Genomic DNA, 19,095 nt, shown 5'->3' with positions numbered 1-19,095 from the left:
GCAGGAGTAAAGAAATTACGGAGTTGAAAAGAATTACCAAACACCACGGTGTCAAGTAACATTTTAGATGAAAATTTAACCGAAAATCCTGTGAAAAATCAGTGGAAGTTTTCATAAAAACTGTTTTATCAGATTGAAATATATTTATATTCCCAACGGAGAACGCATGGATGCACTTAGAATTTCACTCACAGGGTAACCGTCGTTAGGCGACGAAAAAACAAACCTGTGTCACGACGTAGTGCTCGTCAATCGGAGTAGGTATTCCCAGGAACGAATCGATCAAGGTGGATTCAGCGTTGTAATAAATACTTTACGGCCCATTAATCCCAAGCTTAAGTGCGAGTTTGTGTACGTAAACATTCATGTGTACTCGATAAGGAGGAAGAGATAGATTGTGTGGGGCAAAAGAGGCCCCCTTAGGAGGTTGTGAGGTGACGGCCTCGAGATCCCCAGAGGGTAAGGGAGGAAGGAGGGGAAATAATCTCAGTCGCATGGTGACAATGAAAGAAAGGGGGTAGGGGATGTCCGGAGGTGGTTGGGGAAGGGGGTTATTGAATGTTGGTCAAGCAAATCCAATTGTGGGCGACAGAAAGAGTTTTAAAGTGCTTAGCGTCGAGTCAATTTCGCGCATTCATTGCGATCTTGAATGGGAGAGTCGCATTCAGACTCAATCCCCTCGTTTTCATGCCCCTCCCACTCCATACTCACGCTTCCCCTTCCCATCTCCGCCACCTCTTTGGCACTGCTAATCGTTGGGCGCGGTTAGAAAACGCTACCAGTGGACGTGTGGATGCTTGCGCTTCAAGTTTTCCGTTCTGAAGTGTGAATCGCCCGCAAATTTTACGAGCCGAGCTTTGAAAAGCAGCAATCCGTTCAAGATGCCATCAATCTATTGGATAGGTTTTAATGCATGCACTTTCGCTCGGTTTAATTTTTGAAGTGCTTTCACGTGGGAATAACATCCAAAACCTGATGGATAAGGTCGTGGGATAGGCAAGGAAAGGTTGGTGCTCGGTGTGGTTGCAAATTGGGGCGAATGGGCAACCTAGCTGCAGAACTGGCATCAGTCCTTACATCCATCCGACACTGCATGCTTAAACGCACAACAATTTACAAGTACATGTATGACTATATTTATAAATGTATGGGTATTTATGTGTCATACTACGAGCCAGCGTAAGAGCAAGTAGAAGGTGATGTTGAAGCACCAGTATTTGTCGCGTAAATGTAAACAACGTGAAGCATTCTCAGCAGTAATGGCAGAGTTTTCGGTCACAGTTTTTTGGGAAGCTGAATCTTGGTGTTTCTGTGAATGCGAATCGTACGATGGAAGAACAAGTATTTAAATCTGTCGGTGGTTTATCCAGACTTGCGATATACGATGACACATCACTGAGTAATGAATTATAAAAACATTAGATAAATTAAATTTTTCCTGCCACTCTATTTTCACCATGTTCGGGAAAAATTCTCATTTTAAATTCTGACTAAACTCTTTTCGATTCTTCATGATTTTTAAACTACGTTAGTTTACTAAGAGTCCTCCCGTTGGCCAGATTAATTGTATAATAAGCAATACTAAAGGGAAAGGTTATACGCACTTGAAACATTCTTAAAATATCATATCTCTGCAAATTAGTTAGAACCAAATTTAGATGGATTTTTTCAAAACAACAAAACTGCGTACTCAGATAAATGCAGAAATTTCAAATCGCAAAAATTATTCTCTTCAACCAAAATGTGGATGACTTCGTTTAAAGTTATCCACAGTTCTTTGAATTACGTGCTCAATAATAACCTGTTTAACTGATTAATATGCAAAAAAATTAGTGCAAAAGACATAAAAAAATATCATGGCATTACTACTACCACATCATTTCACGGTACACATTTTATTGAACACCAGGAAAAAGTAGTTTATAAAGTATGCTCTTATTCCTCAACTATTCTGGCACCCATGCATTTTTTTTACTTCTCAAATCCAACTTATGCATCATCAATCCCGTTTAGAACTTCAAAAAATATCCAAAGTGATTTAGTTAGGCCAGTGAGATGAGCATATTGAATTCTGAAAAGTGTGCTCTTAACTTGCAGTCTGAATGGATCCAAGAACCTTTGGAACTTCATTTCGCTAACATTTTAATATGTTCATGAATATTATTTGGAGAAAAGTTCTTAGATTTTTCAGCCTCTTGCTGGGATATTTGGGGCTAAAATATGTAGGAAACCTAAATAAAGACAATTTCCAAGGCATTTTATCACAGAGCAGATTATTATACCTGTACGAATCACAAGATGATTGGTTTACCTGCGCAAAAAATCTCTACCCGCTTTTTATCGAAATATGTTTGACAATAAATTGACCACCTGAGTCTCTCAATTAGCAGAAGAACTCTGGATGCCTGCGATCCTTATATCAACGGCCAATAGTCCCCCTTCCACCCACAACTAAGCGTTCCGAAAGCCTGATTCCACCCCCAGTACACTAGCCCTTCATGTCAGTGGAAGGCTAGTGAACTGGGGGAGTCACCCCCTTTCCTCCGATACGCCTCCGCCCCCCTCCTCCCCCTTATTATTGCATAACCTCCCTACCGCAACATCTCTTGACAAGAGACGGCCGACAAGCAAGCCCTTGATTCTTCTTAATTAGGAGTCAAATTGCTTTTTCTGGAAGGGAACGCCACGACGCACGGCCTAAACAGAAGAGGTATTTTCTCTGCGTCAGAGATGTTTCTGTGGGGGTTTTTAGAGGTATGGGAAGGGCGGAGGGGGGGGTGAAAACTATTTTCACGACGGAGGAGAAGGGATCGTGTGGCGGAGGGAAGGGAAGAAACGAGCTGCCCTGACAATGCCACCTGAGACGCCTCGCCGCCGATGACATTAAATATTCCACACCTCCAATTTTTTGTCCGCTGGTGGTTGAATCACTAAATAAATGACCTCCCTACACGACGAATCGCTAAGACTAGGGTGTGTTCGTACTATCAGGCCATTTGATTGAAACCCTCCAAATGGCAAGAACGATAAAAAGAATTTTTGCCGATGTTAAGGGGAACCGCATCATTCAACAGCTCCTTCCCTCACTCGACAAGCACTTTGGAAGGAATCCTGAGCTGCAGCCTAGTAGATCTCACTCGAAGTACGTGCATTACCGCTTTCTTTATTATTTTATTTGGATACACGGCCGTAAATGCAACAGTCTCTGGGTGTAAAGATGCCTTGATACCAGTTTTTTTTCAATTTAGGAGACACTATTTCATTGAAACTGTACTTCTATCATGCTTTGCACAAGAGAAAATATTATAATTTGACAACTGGTTGATTTTCGTGAACATTGAGCCCTAATTATTTTGCGTAATTATACATTATTGTGCATTCGTGATTGACTTATTTAGTACGTAGACAGTAAACCAATGCAGTTATACTTTCGCAATTAACGTTTCTTTAATGCTTAGAAAACTTATAATTAGTTCCATAAAAATGCTTTTAGAATATCAGGAAAAAGTTTACATTCCAAGCATACATGAAAAATATATACTTCCAACATAAATGAGTGCATGTAAGATTAGATATTAGGTTTAAGAAATTTTTCTTTAATTTACATTGGACAAGACGCCTCTAGTTAAGACACATCGTATGCATCTACCTCTAATAAGACTTCACGTTTCTTCATCAACCTTTAGGAGAGAATTTCTCAGAAAAGTCTCCGACCTTAATTTGGTTAAATATTATAAGGATAGAAGTGTTTCTGTGCGATAAAAGCGTAAGTACTCATGATAAAAGCCCTTCAGATTGTAATTTTTAAGTATCCATTCCGTGGCAAATATAAATGGCCGGAATAATATGGAACTATAACCTCATGTATATTTTTTGCAATTTCTCTAACTATGATTTAAACTCATGCTTTTTGCTTGAAACTATTGTGGTTTGAAAATAGGATGTTTCAGCACTGTGCCTAGAGTGAAGCTTTTTGCCTCTCACCGTCAACCTTCACAGTTCCACCTCTTATTTTGCCTTTGAATGGGAGATTTCGGAATCATCCAACAGTCAGCGTTCATAATACTGGAATTGCGTGCTGCTCTATGGCAGTCCTTGGAAGCAAATTTTGCAATACTATCATTTCCCACGCAATAGTCACAGACAACGCAAATTCACTTTCACCCAACAATCTGAAGTGAAGCTAAAGCTATCCGCTTTTAGTTCTGACTAGAAGGCTTTATTTTCTAGTTTCGTGGCAATAGATTGATATATACTGCATAGAAAAAAAATTGATGCGATTTCCACAATGTAATATTGCTCATATGGTATTTTCGATCAAGTGAGATAAAATACATTTTGGAACCTCATCAAAGTTCTTCATATGAAGATGAGATTTAATTTTACCACGCTCATAAATAGTCTCGTGGAAGGTAATTGGGGTTAAAAAATTGTTAGGGATTAGATTTTTTCAGTACGTGGAACATGAGAAAGTCATTACCCTTTCCACCGCCACGTCGTTAGAGAGTAATGGCGATGGTTTCTAGCTAAAATTGGACTTTTCACTGACGAAGTTATGTTCCCAAAAGTTTAAACTGCATAAAGTGTTTAATAATTCAGTTATAGTTAGAAGGCGGGATAAGAAGTAAACTTGCATATTATGTCTACATACATGTATGATTCATAACCACTAGAAATTATTTTACCGCAGAATATTACGTGACTGCATGCATATCACTATTTTTTGTAAAACTGTTTTGTCCTTAAACAACTGCGTAGGAGCTTCGGAAAGGAGAGGGCAATAAAATATCAGCTTTGGGATAAGATTGCCGTCTAAGAGAAAAAATAGTCTCCTTCATTCCAGGAATGAAATATCAACCCACACATCCAACATTACTGGTAACCAGTTTTTGGAGGAAAAAAGTAAAGCCAGCCAAAATAAAAGTCATAAAATGTTTTCTGTTTCCTTACACGTTAATAACTGTAACCGTATTCCATTGAAGGGTTGAACATGAACAAAATAAGCTATGAAGTATGAGAGAAAATTTCAAGCTTCCAAATAAACCGATGAAGTTTCCCAATAATTACACTTCACCCACGCTAAGAGCAAATCATCCAATCACGCACTTCTTCCCAGAGATTTTTGAACCAGAAAGCTATTATGCCACTTAGGTTGGCGATACGTTATTTGAGTCGCATCTGTTTTATACCGATGGACCCGCTGATTCAATAAAACATTTTCTTATCTCCATAATCATCAACGGCGATAAATGACTAACAAGACTGGAAAATTGCAATTCCCAGCGATGCAATCAAAATGATTACGAACGAGTGGTAGGCTAAAATATGGAAATTATCGTGCCGTTTTACTCGTGTACTTGAAACCCACGCAACGACACTGGATCACGTTGACTGTGCACACGAATCATTATTTGATGAGCTAGAAACAGAGATAAAAATGGGGCAAATCGTTGCAGAAGGAGAAAAAGCGATACTCCATATATAGAGCCGACCTTGTCTACTTGCTTAGTTCTTATTTTTTCTCGAGGATCGATTCTGAGGTAGGTATATTTATGTAATTTAGTCTCCTGGATTGCTTTTTTTTCTTAAAGGCACCGTTTTTATCTTTCAATTTCTTGGGGATGCAAGGAGGTCGAGCGAGAGAGTGTATTTGATACTGGGATTCGAATCAAGCCTTCCATTTAAGGAAGGTTAACCCTTTCCGAGCTCTGGGTAGCGCGAGGCAACGAGAGGCACTCGTCTTCTCTCGCCCGTCCGCCCCCTTCGCCCAGAGGGGCGTGGCAGTCGATGGGGGACGTGGAGGCGGAGGCGCCACAAGGCATCCTTGTGGATCCTTGCGCCACATCCTTTTTGCGCTCTTACGTCTTGCCCGCAAGTCCCTCCGCCCGTTGTCCTTCGACGCTCCGTCCATCCTACTCGTCTCACCGCATCGGTGATCATGCCCGGCGCCGCCGCCAAGACGAAACCCTCACCCGCTTCCATTATACCCGCCTTGTGTCCCAACAAATGGAACCTCCTCTCCCGCCTCTCTCTCTCTGTCCCCATCCCTGCTCATCCCTTCCGCGAATAACTAAGTCGCGGTAATCTTCTCTATTCACGCTTCCACCTATCCCTCAAGTTGACGGTGACGGCAAAATGGGAAGCACGCCGCGTAGCGTCAGTGACTACCATTCGGTCGCCCAAATGTACGTTTTGCAAATCAGCAGGTAATCAGGTGATCAGACCAGCTCCACTAATCAGCAGGTAAAAACGCAAGGCATCAGGTAGCGATCATAGGCAAAAAAGGAGCAATAATTCACCCAGCGAAAAACGGCCGATATCGTGTATGTACAAACGCACCTGTCATCCTCTTTGGACACAAACCTTTCACTGAATAATACTTTTATGTCATACCTAGAAAGGACATTGTGATTACTTGAGGTCCAGGAATCATGATTCCGGTGGCATTATGTCATATATTTTATATTTCCAATTAAAAATAAGTTTCATGTATATATTACATACATACAGGGTGCGGCAACATAGCTTAATTTTTTATAAGCAAAACCCCTGTAAAAAGGAATTTACGTTGCCGCACGCCGTATGTAGATACATCAAATATTTTCAATTCGTTCATTGTTACGCACGAGAAAGTAATGTGTTTGATACACAACCATTTGGTGAAAATTCACGACAAAGACCCTCATTAGCGAGCAGGACGGAGGGTTTTATGCATGACCTCAAAATAGAAATTCGTGCGGGCATGGTTCGAATGCAACGGCCTTCTCTGTCATACGATATGAGCAATCTATTGACGGGCTGTTGTATGAACTTAATAGCTGGATATGTAGAATTAAAAAAGGAAAAATAAGTGCAAGAGAAAATAGTTTAAAGACATTAGACTTTTAAAAAAATATGAATAATTGGCCATAAATCTTTCAGCGGGTCATCATAGACTTATTCCAGTTGCAGCTCAACGTATTAAACCTTAAGGACGGCCTTTAAATTCAGAATAAGATCGAGAATCAATACGATTTTGCGCTACATATTGGGTCTGCATTGAGCATCTCATCAATTTATTCATTCAAATCGAGCTCCGTATTTTTGCAAACATTTGATAACGCTTCCCTATATTATATCATATTTTAATATCGAATTAAGCTTTTCAAATAAAAAGCCGCAGAACCCTTGATTCGAGAACGAATGATAATAGTTGGATTCATAAAGATAAGCAGATTCACGTTTCTGTGACCCAAAAGTGACGGATATGCTTGATGTCGACAATTTATGGGTTTGACAGATAAAAATGAGATCTGAGTCTGAATCTCAACTTCATGGTATTGAGTGCAACCGCCGATGACTCACTCATGATACGTTCGAGCAGATACTGGTGCGGGAATTTCGACTACACTTGCTGTGCGGGTCATTGACTGTTCACTCCCGTTTTATAAAGACCCCGAGGAGGCAGGTCAAGTATTTACTGATCGGCCTCACCGAGGTTGCTTTTGGCCGTCCAAGCCGCCCGCGGGGTGACCAACATTCTCCAGGTCCCCCGTCCTAGTTCACCCACCTCCCACAGACTTCTCCAGACGACGAAAAGATTTCGCCGCCTCGACTGAGAGGCGAGGAACGCGGGAAACAAGAGCCTTAATTACCATACGAAGCGAGAATGATATTTCGTCGCCCTTGCATAACGCACCCACTCTTCCCCTCCTACCCCGTCTCAAAGCTCTCCAAAAAGTCTCGTCTCCTTAAGCGCCACTGACAACACCCTCATTCCCCTCCGCTCCCTCACGCCCCCGAGCCCCCGCGGTGTCGTCCATCCCTCCTTCCTCCTCTCTACCGGCCATTCCCTCACCCTCCGCGGCAATCGCTCAGCTTCTCCCCGTTCAATTTTTTCGCCTCATTTCTCTCCCACCCTTCACCCCCTATAATACCCCTCCCCTCATCGTGCCATGAAAATCTTCCCCTCCTCCTCCCACACCACTCCTGAAGCATCTCAGCAGTCCGACGGTGGCGCCTCCAGTGTGTAACTGGATGAATCTTGGCGTCCTTGGTGAACCACCCCGCCTCTCGGAGTCTTCCCTCCTGTCCCCCCTCTCCCCTCAACCTCTTTTTCTTTCGATCTCTCCTCCCTTCATGCCCCCTTTCCACATCTCTCTCTCTCACACGTCTCTCCTCTCCCATTCTCTCCTCTTCCTACAACTTCCCCTACACACCGATCTCCTCCCCCCCCACACTCTCTTAAGCCCCCGCCCGACCACAGACAGCGTTTTCGCCAGCGCTCCCCCGTCAATTCTGTCGATCCCGCGAACTGCCGCCATCTCCCCCGTCCCGTATACGCCCGGCGTCGACGAAGGCGCGGGTACGTACAAATCACCCGGCTTCAATCGGAAAAAGGTTGATTGGACGCGAGGAATATATCTACGACCGATACCGGTGGGGAAATTTCGTCCCGCTTTGCATACAATGAGGCGAGAGAGGGCGTGGCCGCGCACTCCAGGTCGAGAGGCCGGCTGCTGACCCAGAGTCCCCCGGCATATATGCCGCTGGAGAGGTTCGGGTACGCGAATCATGTCACCTCACTTACCGTTGTCGTGCACGCCGGATAGGTAGTGAAAATGAGCGATCTCATCTCGAGAAGTCTCATTAACCGCCGTCGGCATCATGTGAGGCACCATTGTCTCGGGACTTGGCGTCAACACGTCAGGCTTTCCCTCTCTCGTCTTCCCTGACCTACCCAATAAAATCCTCTCATCGGAGTGTCGAATTCTCAACTGGTGAAGGAGAGTCTTCGCATTTTGTTTGGCACGAAAATTCATAGACAAGTTAAGATTCCCGACTCTAGATATTTCTGAGCGCAAGAGGGCTCAATCCCAGAAACTATAGATTTCCTAATTATTTCATGATACAGCTTCACCGATACGTGGCGTTGGGATGAAATTTGGCGAAGACGATCAAGTCTTTGCAGAGCCCTTCACGTACAATACACTGTAAATTTAAACTCATCACCTGTGGTGAAACAATAACTACTCGATGACCTCCATTGGTGACACTTAATGACCACTCATTCAACCATTTCGTTCGCAGAAAAGATAAGTCCTTCAAATCAGTGGATTATTGACGACTGTTTGGACTAGATTAACTCACTCAAAATCATCGGCGGGAGCAAATGCATGAAGAGTGGCCATCATCCCAATATCACACTCCGTTTTACTTTCATCAGATTTCACTCGCTTATACACTGTAATCAGTCCCATTTTCCTTGAAGGGTTCATAATACTCTAATCCATTTAAGAGGCGGGCAGATTGGATGGATGCCTAACGCTATTCCAAATGGAAAAAAACGCGGCAAAGCACTGGTTAGATCTTCCAATTTTAGAAACGCAATGCTCCGTTACCCTCTGTCTTTTCCTGCACCCAGTCCTGCTCCTGGCGCGCGTAATGCAATTGCATAAGTAGAAATTAACCGTGGCGGTCCCTTCTGCGCACCGCCTTCCGCACGCCCCGGCTCCTTGCGCTGCAGCCAGCCGCCTATGAAGACCTCCAACAGCCTCTTTCCACTCCTCTCCGACACCCCCCCCCCTTTCCTTGCGTTCATTGAAATCCTTAATGGTTCTCGGTAAGAATGGCTCCAGAAAACCGGTTGAATCGTTTGTTCTCCCCAGACCTCCCCCTCCCCACTACTCTTTCTCTCTCAAGCTCATCCAGTTTATTATAAGCTTTTTTTCCCTCCTTACTTACCAACCCCCTCTCGCCCCGCGTTCCTTTCCGCGCTGCTCCCCTCACCCCACCCTCTCCCACCGCTTCTCCCCCGCCTCCCTCCGCTACTACTCCTCTCTCCTCCCCGAACCATCGCTCCTCGTCTTAAGTTAACAACAAGAGTAATCTACCGCTGAATATGATGATGCTTTCCTTTACTTTTCGAATCACATTTCTCGGGGAGGATCACTGGAGTGGGGGCATCACTATTATGAAGCGAAGGGAAATTCAACCTTTGCTGCCCACTGAGTTGCGGATTATTGAACACATGTTTCCTTTCATGGTGAGGCCAAGTTTTTTTTTGCGCTTACGGATTTGAACCTTATTGCAGGACTGAACAAGCTCGGAGGCAGTCTCATGACTGCCCCCGAAGATGAGGTAGAACGGTAGGTAAAAAATGAGTGAGGCCCTAATGGGTGGGATGTGCCCAAATTGAAGGAAGAAGGTAAACATGTTGGTTAACAATGTCTGCACCCATGCAAGGAAATTGAATTTATTTGGAGTGAGAAAATTTGGGAAACATTTTCAAATATTTCTTGTTTAAAATTTAAAACATAACACTCAAATATATCGATTTTGCGTACGTTAGTTCGATTAAATGTAAGCATCTACGATATCACAAAATTAAACTACTGTTCTTCTGTACTTTCCTTCGTGATTAGCAGAATCAGTTGCCTTTATAAACTCACAGATAAAATATATATATATATATATATATATATATATATATATATATATATATATATATATATATATATATATATATATATATATATATATAAAATATCTTCGAAATGGAACGCTCATCGGCGACACACAAATATATAAAAACACAGATGTAGATTTTTAGAATATAGAGACACAAAGAAAGGACACTCACAATTTGTTATTTTACGTTTCGACAGCACGGCTGTCGTCTTCAGAATGGCGTTCTCGGGGAAGAGCGGAGAGGATGTGCGGGGGAGAGGTGGGGGAAGGAGAGGTAAAGGGACCAATAGGAAATGAACAAGGGGGTGGGGGGGATATGTAGGCAGCCAATTGATGCATTCAGTGGGCTTGGTTCAGCCCGGGCGGTTTGAATGATTGGGCCACCCAGATATGCGCCATCTCGCGGGTTCTCACCTCTATTATACTCGCAGATTTGGGAAGGATTTCAATCACCGAAACAGAGAAGCAGTCGTCAAAAGATTGGTTGTGGGAAGCGGTGTGAGTAGGGATGGGATAATTAAGAAAGGTGGGGGATTTGGTGGAATAACGGTGGTTATTCATGCGGAGGGAAAGTGCGGTCGTGCATTCGCCCACGTAGAAGGCAGGGCAGAAGTTACAGGAGAGGCGATATATAATATTTTTTGAGGTACAGGTGGCGAGTGGTTGGGAGTTGGTACTGAGTGAGGGGGAGGGTCTTAAAAGATGACAGCATTTGCAGCGTGGGCGGTTGCATGGTGCGGATAGGGGCGGGGGAGAGACGGGGGTGCTTGAAGTTGGATTTGTGGACTTAAAGATGTCTCGCAGGTTCGACGGGCGTTTAAATGAAACAGAGGGACAGTGTGGGAATAAAAGTGATGTGGACTGAGTGTTATTGATAATTGGGAAGAGGTCACGGATTAGATGTTTAATTTTGTGGGTACCGGGGAAGAAAGTGGTGATAAGATTAGGGCATTTTGGGCGGTTTGGTTTGGGGAGGGGAGTGTATTGTGTTGACGGTTTGAGGATTTTACTGTTTAGCAGTTTTTCCGGGTACCCACATTTTCTGAGGGATTCATGCAGCTGGTCCACCAAATCCCCCACCTTTCTTAATTATCCCATCCCTACTCACACCGCTTCCCACAACCAATCTTTTGACGACTGCTTCTCTGTTTCGGTGATTGAAATCCTTCCCAAATCTGCGAGTATAATAGAGGTGAGAACCCGCGAGATGGCGCATATCTGGGTGGCCCAATCATTCAAACCGCCCGGGCTGAACCAAGCCCACTGAATGCATCAATTGGCTGCCTACATATCCCCCCCACCCCCTTGTTCATTTCCTATTGGTCCCTTTACCTCTCCTTCCCCCACCTCTCCCCCGCACATCCTCTCCGCTCTTCCCCGAGAACGCCATTCTGAAGACGACAGCCGTGCTGTCGAAACGTAAAATAACAAATTGTGAGTGTCCTTTCTTTGTGTCTCTATATTCTAAAAATCTACATCTGTGTTTTTATATATTTATATATATATATATATATATATATAACTGAAATTGAGATATTGAAATCGAAGATTTCTAAAGCGTAAGATGATGATTTCACTTAGGGCTTGTTTTGAAATCAAGATTATACTCTTAACTAACTCCCAGGAGTTTTAATAGCTATATTATTCCTAAATACAATGCTACGATGAAGACCAAAAACTCACCATTTGTTCCCTAGCTTTTGTTCAAATGAAGATTTTGTATTTTTCGCAACTTTACATTTTCGCCATAGTTAAATACTTGCTATTTGTATTAATTATTTTTAAAAATTACTTAGCATTACAGTAAAGTCCCTCTCCGTATTCTTACCGCTTCCTCTAACGTTTATTTTAAGATTTTATTTAACTTTGCTTTCTTTACGACAAGTCACTTTATGTCTAACAGTTGCTATAGGTAGATAATTTCAGACATAGGCATAGTTATTGCCTTGAAAAACCAAGAAACTCATAAAAGGAACGATATTTTTACGGAAAAATAATAATATAGAGATAAGTTTCATAATTATATGCTGCTAATAAATAATTTTAGATGTCTCTCAGTTATTTCTCAGGTTTTAATATCCAAAGAAGTGAATGCATACAATTGCTGCTGCTATGATGTTTTTCCAAAGAAATCCCCAATAACCAATGAAGATATATTATTTTTTGGTCACCTTGGGGTATCAGAGGCCCCTTGTGGGGTTTGGAATTTTCGTCAGTGGTTTGCTGAAAATAGTGACAAACTTTCAACACACTAAGTATTTATTTCCGAAGCAAACTTAACGCATGCGGACATTAAATACTATTTTAAATTAAAGCTTGATATAGTTTTATTTTGAAAACGAAGACTACTCAAGGCGATAACAGTTCTCGATGCTTTTAGTTACTCTAATGCCACAAATAACAAGAGAAACGCCTGCGTCCATACGCTCGAATGAAATAGGTGCAGAATGTATTATATTAGTATATCTCTTTCTTGGACTGGTTGTAAGCATTAATTTTAGAGTAAATTGTAGAAGCCGAATTTGGATGAGGATCCAATGAAGCACGGATATTTTCATTGTTTGAAGTGCAGTATAGTACAGTGGGACCATACTTTCAGTCATCAGATAAGCATTATATGCCAGTAGTTACATCTTCAACTTAAGGAGGCAAATAAGTTTTCGCTTTGATTGTCACCAGATTCGATCCCAAACAAATAAAAGGCTATTCTGGGTCATTATTCTAGTTGAAAAAATTCTTCATATTCTCTTAACTTTCCTCTTTTTAAGCATTATGCCGGATTCATTCTCAGATCCGGCTGGTTCGTCGAAACTTCAAGGGGTTTCAGAGTGGTCAATTGATTCCGCTGGTATTTTCGAGATTCGTAGATCACGTTAGTTCATCCCAGGTTAATCATTCGTCTTTCCGTTGAATTACCATCAAACGCCCCTCGGCTCGAGACACGTCCTCCCTTTGTCGGCAATGCTCCATCCCCCGGTTAACTCCTTCCAACACCAGCGCTCTCCTTGTGACCTCGTCGTGCATCATTGTGCCTTCCCTGCCCACGCACATCTTTCCTGCACGATCGGACGTACACGCTGCATATGGCTCCCTCCGCCCAATCAATCCCCTCCTCCACAACACCCTCAGGCTCGCGAGCACACACACTCATCGGCGCCACACATTATCTCTGTCACGTCCTCTAGGCGAGCCCTTCCCACTTCTCGCCCCGTCGTCCCACCACCACCGCGCGCCCTCCCCCCCTCACACCCTCACAACACTACTCCTCCACCGAGACTCCACTTAAAGCTGTCATTGGCCTCTGTGATTTGCATTCGCCTCCTGATTCGCCGTCTCCGCCAGCTCCGCCCCCGGGGAGGGTATGGCACCGCTCGCTGTCAACGCGGCGGTGGCGCGACGGAGATAATCCCGCTCGTCGACGCCACCTCCTCCCCACGCTATGAACGCCTTCCTCTTAGGAACGCTGGCGAATGCTCCGATGGAAGACCGACCGACCCGCCGTTCGAAGTAGGGGGGGGGGGGGGTCCGCCGTTGCGACCGAATGTTTGCTTATTAGGTCCTCCTCGGGATACTTTATCATTGATTTAATTCCACTAATTTCATTTGAATGTGACGTATGAGCGATACTTCTCATCACGTGCACTGAACGTGTGCTGACGAGCCATACCCGTAAACAAAAAACATGTCGGTCTGTTGATTAACCATAAGTATAAGGCAATGGCAGGGCCGAAACAACGCAATGAAAATGGCTTTAACACAGTAAAAAAACCAAGAGCATGTATTAAATATTCTGACTCATTTCATTTGGGTGTACCAGGGGGGACAGTGTTGGGAACGTGAAGTAAAGAGAGGAAAATATTTCGGATAGATTTAAGAGAGGTTCTTTCGTGAAGTGTCAAATAGCGAGATTTTTAATACGCTGTAATGTATTTAACCATGGATTAGGTTATGCTAATCAAGTAGTATGTCTACTCACAGACATTGCTATTTCTTTGATTTATTTGTAAACTGGAATATTCTACGATGCCTATTGATGACCTCAATAATGGCATTCGGCAAGCTTTCTCCACAAGCGTATTTTTCAACTCGCCTATATCAACTACGCAAGAAATAAATGCAAATATTTCAGAGGGTAAAAATCATCCGCCTTGACCGGGATTTGGACCCGGATCCCTCGATATCCGGCCGACGGATTTAGCCAGTTAAGCTATCGAGGCGTACTCTTAAACTCTGAAATTTTGGGTGCTTCAAAGGGGGATTTTTACACTTTGAAATATTGCATTGAAATGCATATTAGCGGATGATTCCGTCAAGAGTTACTGATGCGGCATCTCCTGGAGTTTCTTGGAATATGCAAGAAATGTTTGCATTCTTATAGAGTCGAGAGCGTTGGAATTATCATTTCTTTTCGTATTTACATTCGAGAGATACGTAAGTGATCCCACTCGATTACGGTATTCTCGCAAGCATAAATCCATCACGTAAGGAGAGCTTATACTCGGAACGCCGCCGTCGGTACTCACATGACGAGCTATTGAGTAAAAGTGAGATATTCTTCCGCATCTCAGAAAAGGCCCTATTTTCGAGTTTCACCCACGGAGCGAAGGGAGTTGGTTCACTATTCCCTTCACGTTCACCAAGCAAATCAACGGAATTGAAAGAAGGCCGAGTGCGTCGCGTTACGTGGTGAGCCACTTTCCTCTGAATCTCGGGGCGGGGGGGACGGAGTGGAATCTGCATTCGATGCCATATCCGCGACTATTTACCTCGGTGCTTCATACGTGGCCGTGTTCATACTTACAACTCCCCACCACTTTCCGAATCCCACACGGTCGATGATACACTTCACCGGGCCGCACCGTCTTCCTTTCGTCTCGAGCACCTTTCGTTACCTTTCACCGCGGAACGCCGCGCTCCGGAGTTGTTTCCCGCGGCTCATTTTCTAAACAGCACCAAAACGCCACCTCTTTCACTTCCCTCAGATATGCAGCGCAAGAGCGCGACTTGTTTTTTTCTCTTCGTCCGCGGCCTACAATCGGCGAAGGCGAAGAACAAACAAAGCGCAAACGGACACGCGAGCGAAAAGCCCTCAAACCTCCTTTCTAGTTGTGCCCCGGAATAAGCTCGCCACCGCCAGAAATGCAGTTCTCTGAGAGAATGAATTATTCGCCTTATCCGTCGCATCCGAGGGTTTGTAACTCTTAACATTGCATGCTATGCCGATGTTATTCACGTTAAAAGAAACAGCCAGGTCTTTTTCGTCACCCTTTCCGCGGCGGAAAAAAATGTTCCACCCTCATAGTGTCAATGGAATAAACACTACATTTTGACTATCATTTTGAGCTTAGTTGAGATACATTACAAAATGAGGTGCGGTAGTTTACATTTTTTGGGTATCAAGGTCTGGTGATTAATATCCATTCATGTTTTATACGTCCATCCACAAGGCAAGCGTTTCCGCGATCGAAGCAGTGGAACTTTAATGCCTCCAAGTTTTTGTCTCCTTGTAACCTTCATAAATCCTTCGGCAATGTCCATTATGGGTGCCAACCATCAATGGTTGACTTACCTACCGTGTTTCACGGAAGACATAAAGACGCTTCGTAGCGTATTGCGTTTCTTCGCCCTTGAGAGAACCACCTTACGTAACATCCGGTTGGAAACAAAGTGCAGTGCATTAAGATCATCTGAGATATCCCTCAGGATCTCGAGGAAGTTCTGCCTTAAGAATGGAACTGTGGAACGAGATAGGAAAAATCCGTTCACGAGAATGAGATAGCGCGAAATATTCAATGTGCTAGGCGGCAATGAATCATTTAACGTAACGCCCATCACACATCCTCCTCCGAATCCGAGCTGAGGGATGGTCTAATGCATTGTAAATTACACTTGAGGGACATTCCCATAAAAAAAATCAAGAATGAGGACTCTAACGTAAGTAGGTAAGTCTGTTTTTCAGATCTAATCTCGACACCTAAGGGCTTGTACCAGAATGGTTTCCATACTGCCAGAAAAAAGAGCATCAGCACAAAGGCTGAGTGCATACGATGAATTATTTGAGATGCGTGACTAGTGTGAATGCTATCCTAGCTTCAACAAAACTGAATATATGCGCATTCCGAAAAAAAATATTAATAGAGAATTTTGTATTTTAGTCAGTCCAAAACAAAAAAAGGAGCTTCAAGTATATTGAGGCTGATATTCCACATTGCCTTTGGATCCATCATCGTCACAGACCTATTTCTTTACCAGACATTCATTTTCTCGGGACAGGTGCCTACAAAGCGGGTGCTAGTATTATTTCCTCCAGATGAATTTTGAAATAATGCATTCCGGATAGAGTAAATGACTAGATATCGATGTTATTATTACCCAATTGAAGAAACAACTCGAGAGAAATCGTCAATGTCTTTTTGAGACACTAGAACTCATAATATTTTCCATTGAAAAATACTAACACGCCCGACCCTGGACAATGTATTCATAAAGGTATAGACTAATCGGTCGCTGAATTAAGTAACACAACTGGAACCCAGTAGAATGAAAATGATAAAAATTTCCAACTACTTCAAGGTTTATCATAAATGCAATTGAAAATAAAATCCAAAATCGTGGAAGGATATAAATCGCCGATCTTGTTATTTAATTCGGCGTGAAAATCCCTTAATTAACAATTTCCGCCGGGACCATCTTAATTTCAGCATTTTCAAATTTTTTTAATCCATTAAAGACTCCCATTGACGATACCGATCGGTATTTTGTATCTACTACCGCCCCCTTCTGTCGAAACCAAACTTCCCCGGCTCCTCCTCCTCAATCCACGTCGAACGCCTCCCACTTAGGAAAAAAAAACAAGGAATAGATAGGTGCCCCACTCGCCCCCGGCCCGACCGTTCTCTCGTCCCTGCACCCGCAAATCACGAAGTGGGAAATGAGTCGACAGGATACGGCCGGAAGCAGGAGAAAACTCGTACCGGTGTCGTCACAAAATCGACGCTTTCTTCCCAGTGCTTCTCCGCGACGCGCGTTTCGACCGAAAGCTATCTCCTGGCCCTCCGGCCACCAAACAACTCGTCTTCCTCCGACACCCCGCCGCCGCCGCATTCACTCTCATTAAAAAGTAACGATATCCAGGCCACTCTCCCTTGGATTGAGCATAGGAGAGGAGAGAGGTTGGGACGAAGGAAATACATGTGTTTCCTCGGAAATTGACTCCGGTGAGTGAGGCTTGGAGTTGAGGATGTGGGTGAAACAAAAGAAATGGGGGGTTTCGGGACACGGATGTATGAGGATCGAGGTTCGTCCTTCTCCCTTCCCTAACTTCCCCCCCCCATTCAACATTTCGCCCTCCTGTCTTCCCTAACCTCCCCCCGTCAACGCCCTAATTGCGTTTCCAAGGTAATTGCTACTACTTACTCTTGGTGTCGCCGTTTACTTGCTTTAGGGCGATGATATACGCAGGCCGCGTGCCCATCAACACTGCACCCTGCCCACCGCTCGTGTTTTTTCCGACCTCCGCCCTGTTCACTTCTTAACGCCCTCGGTAACGAGATACCTGCTCGCATCTTCTGCCTGTCTCATTCCCTCTCCCTGCTCATTCGCTGCTTCCCCATTCTCCTACGCCACGTAAATCGACTTCCACAGGCCAAAATAACTAACTTCTTGATTACCTCAATTTTACTTGCCCTCAGGTTTCATTTTACATTTGTAACCAGAGATAAATTCAATGAAAAGTAGATAATAAACGGATGTATCTTATCAGAATGTTGACGAGTTCGAATAAAAAACTTGATGGAAGTCAGTAGGCTGGTTACACTTAGGAGACAAAGAATCTTTTGGGTTTTTGACTGTAGTAACTTAAACGTAGTACCGTAAATTTTATTTCATTCATGCTATTAGCACAGTGATTTACATTTTCCCTCCATTAGCATTAATTTATCATATCATAAATTTGGCGATGTAAAAAAATTTTCTTCAAGAGGTTCAATACCATAACTGTCGCAGAGTAAAAACGTAAGTCAATCATTATCATTAAACGGGCGAGATAAATTTGTTTCGGCGTCATGGATGTAAATTCACACAGCCTCATTCAATTCTGATCTAAGAATCAGTCCGCGATCATCTCATGTAGGGAATGCACAATACCTATAGGACACCATAACGTTACCCGACAACCTTTCTATGTTGAAGGCTACAGAAAAATCATTGCGATATATTTATTCATTCTCAACATATTTATGAGGACCCAACGAGTTACCAAATTCCAGCGATTCCTTCGGTAAGGACAGCAGAGAATCTGAAATATTCTACCTATTTTATCCGTATATCACTTCTTTTTTCCAACGCGAATCTTTAGCTGAAGCGATCGTAAACAATATCTGCACTTTCCTCCCTTCTATTTCTCCCCCTCCCCCTTTCCCTCCAGCCTATGCGAGGATATTACACAAGCGCGTCCTTGCTTCCCTCTCCCCCTCGCCTCGGTTATGAGCTCACACCCCTCCGTCCGTCCCCGGTCGGCCTCTCTCTTTATCCCCGGCACCCCTCCTCCCCTTTCCCGCTCACCCTCCCTCCCAACTGATCCCTCTCACCTTTTACCCCCTCCGCTCCTTCCATTCCCTCTCTCTCTCTCTCCCCCACAGCCTTCGA

Source organism: Hetaerina americana, unplaced genomic scaffold (genome assembly GCF_022747635.1).
Source record: "Hetaerina americana unplaced genomic scaffold, ioHetAmer1.1.p SCAF_127, whole genome shotgun sequence".
Taxonomy (NCBI): domain Eukaryota; kingdom Metazoa; phylum Arthropoda; class Insecta; order Odonata; family Calopterygidae; genus Hetaerina; species Hetaerina americana.
Note: the sequence above shows the minus strand (reverse complement) of the source record.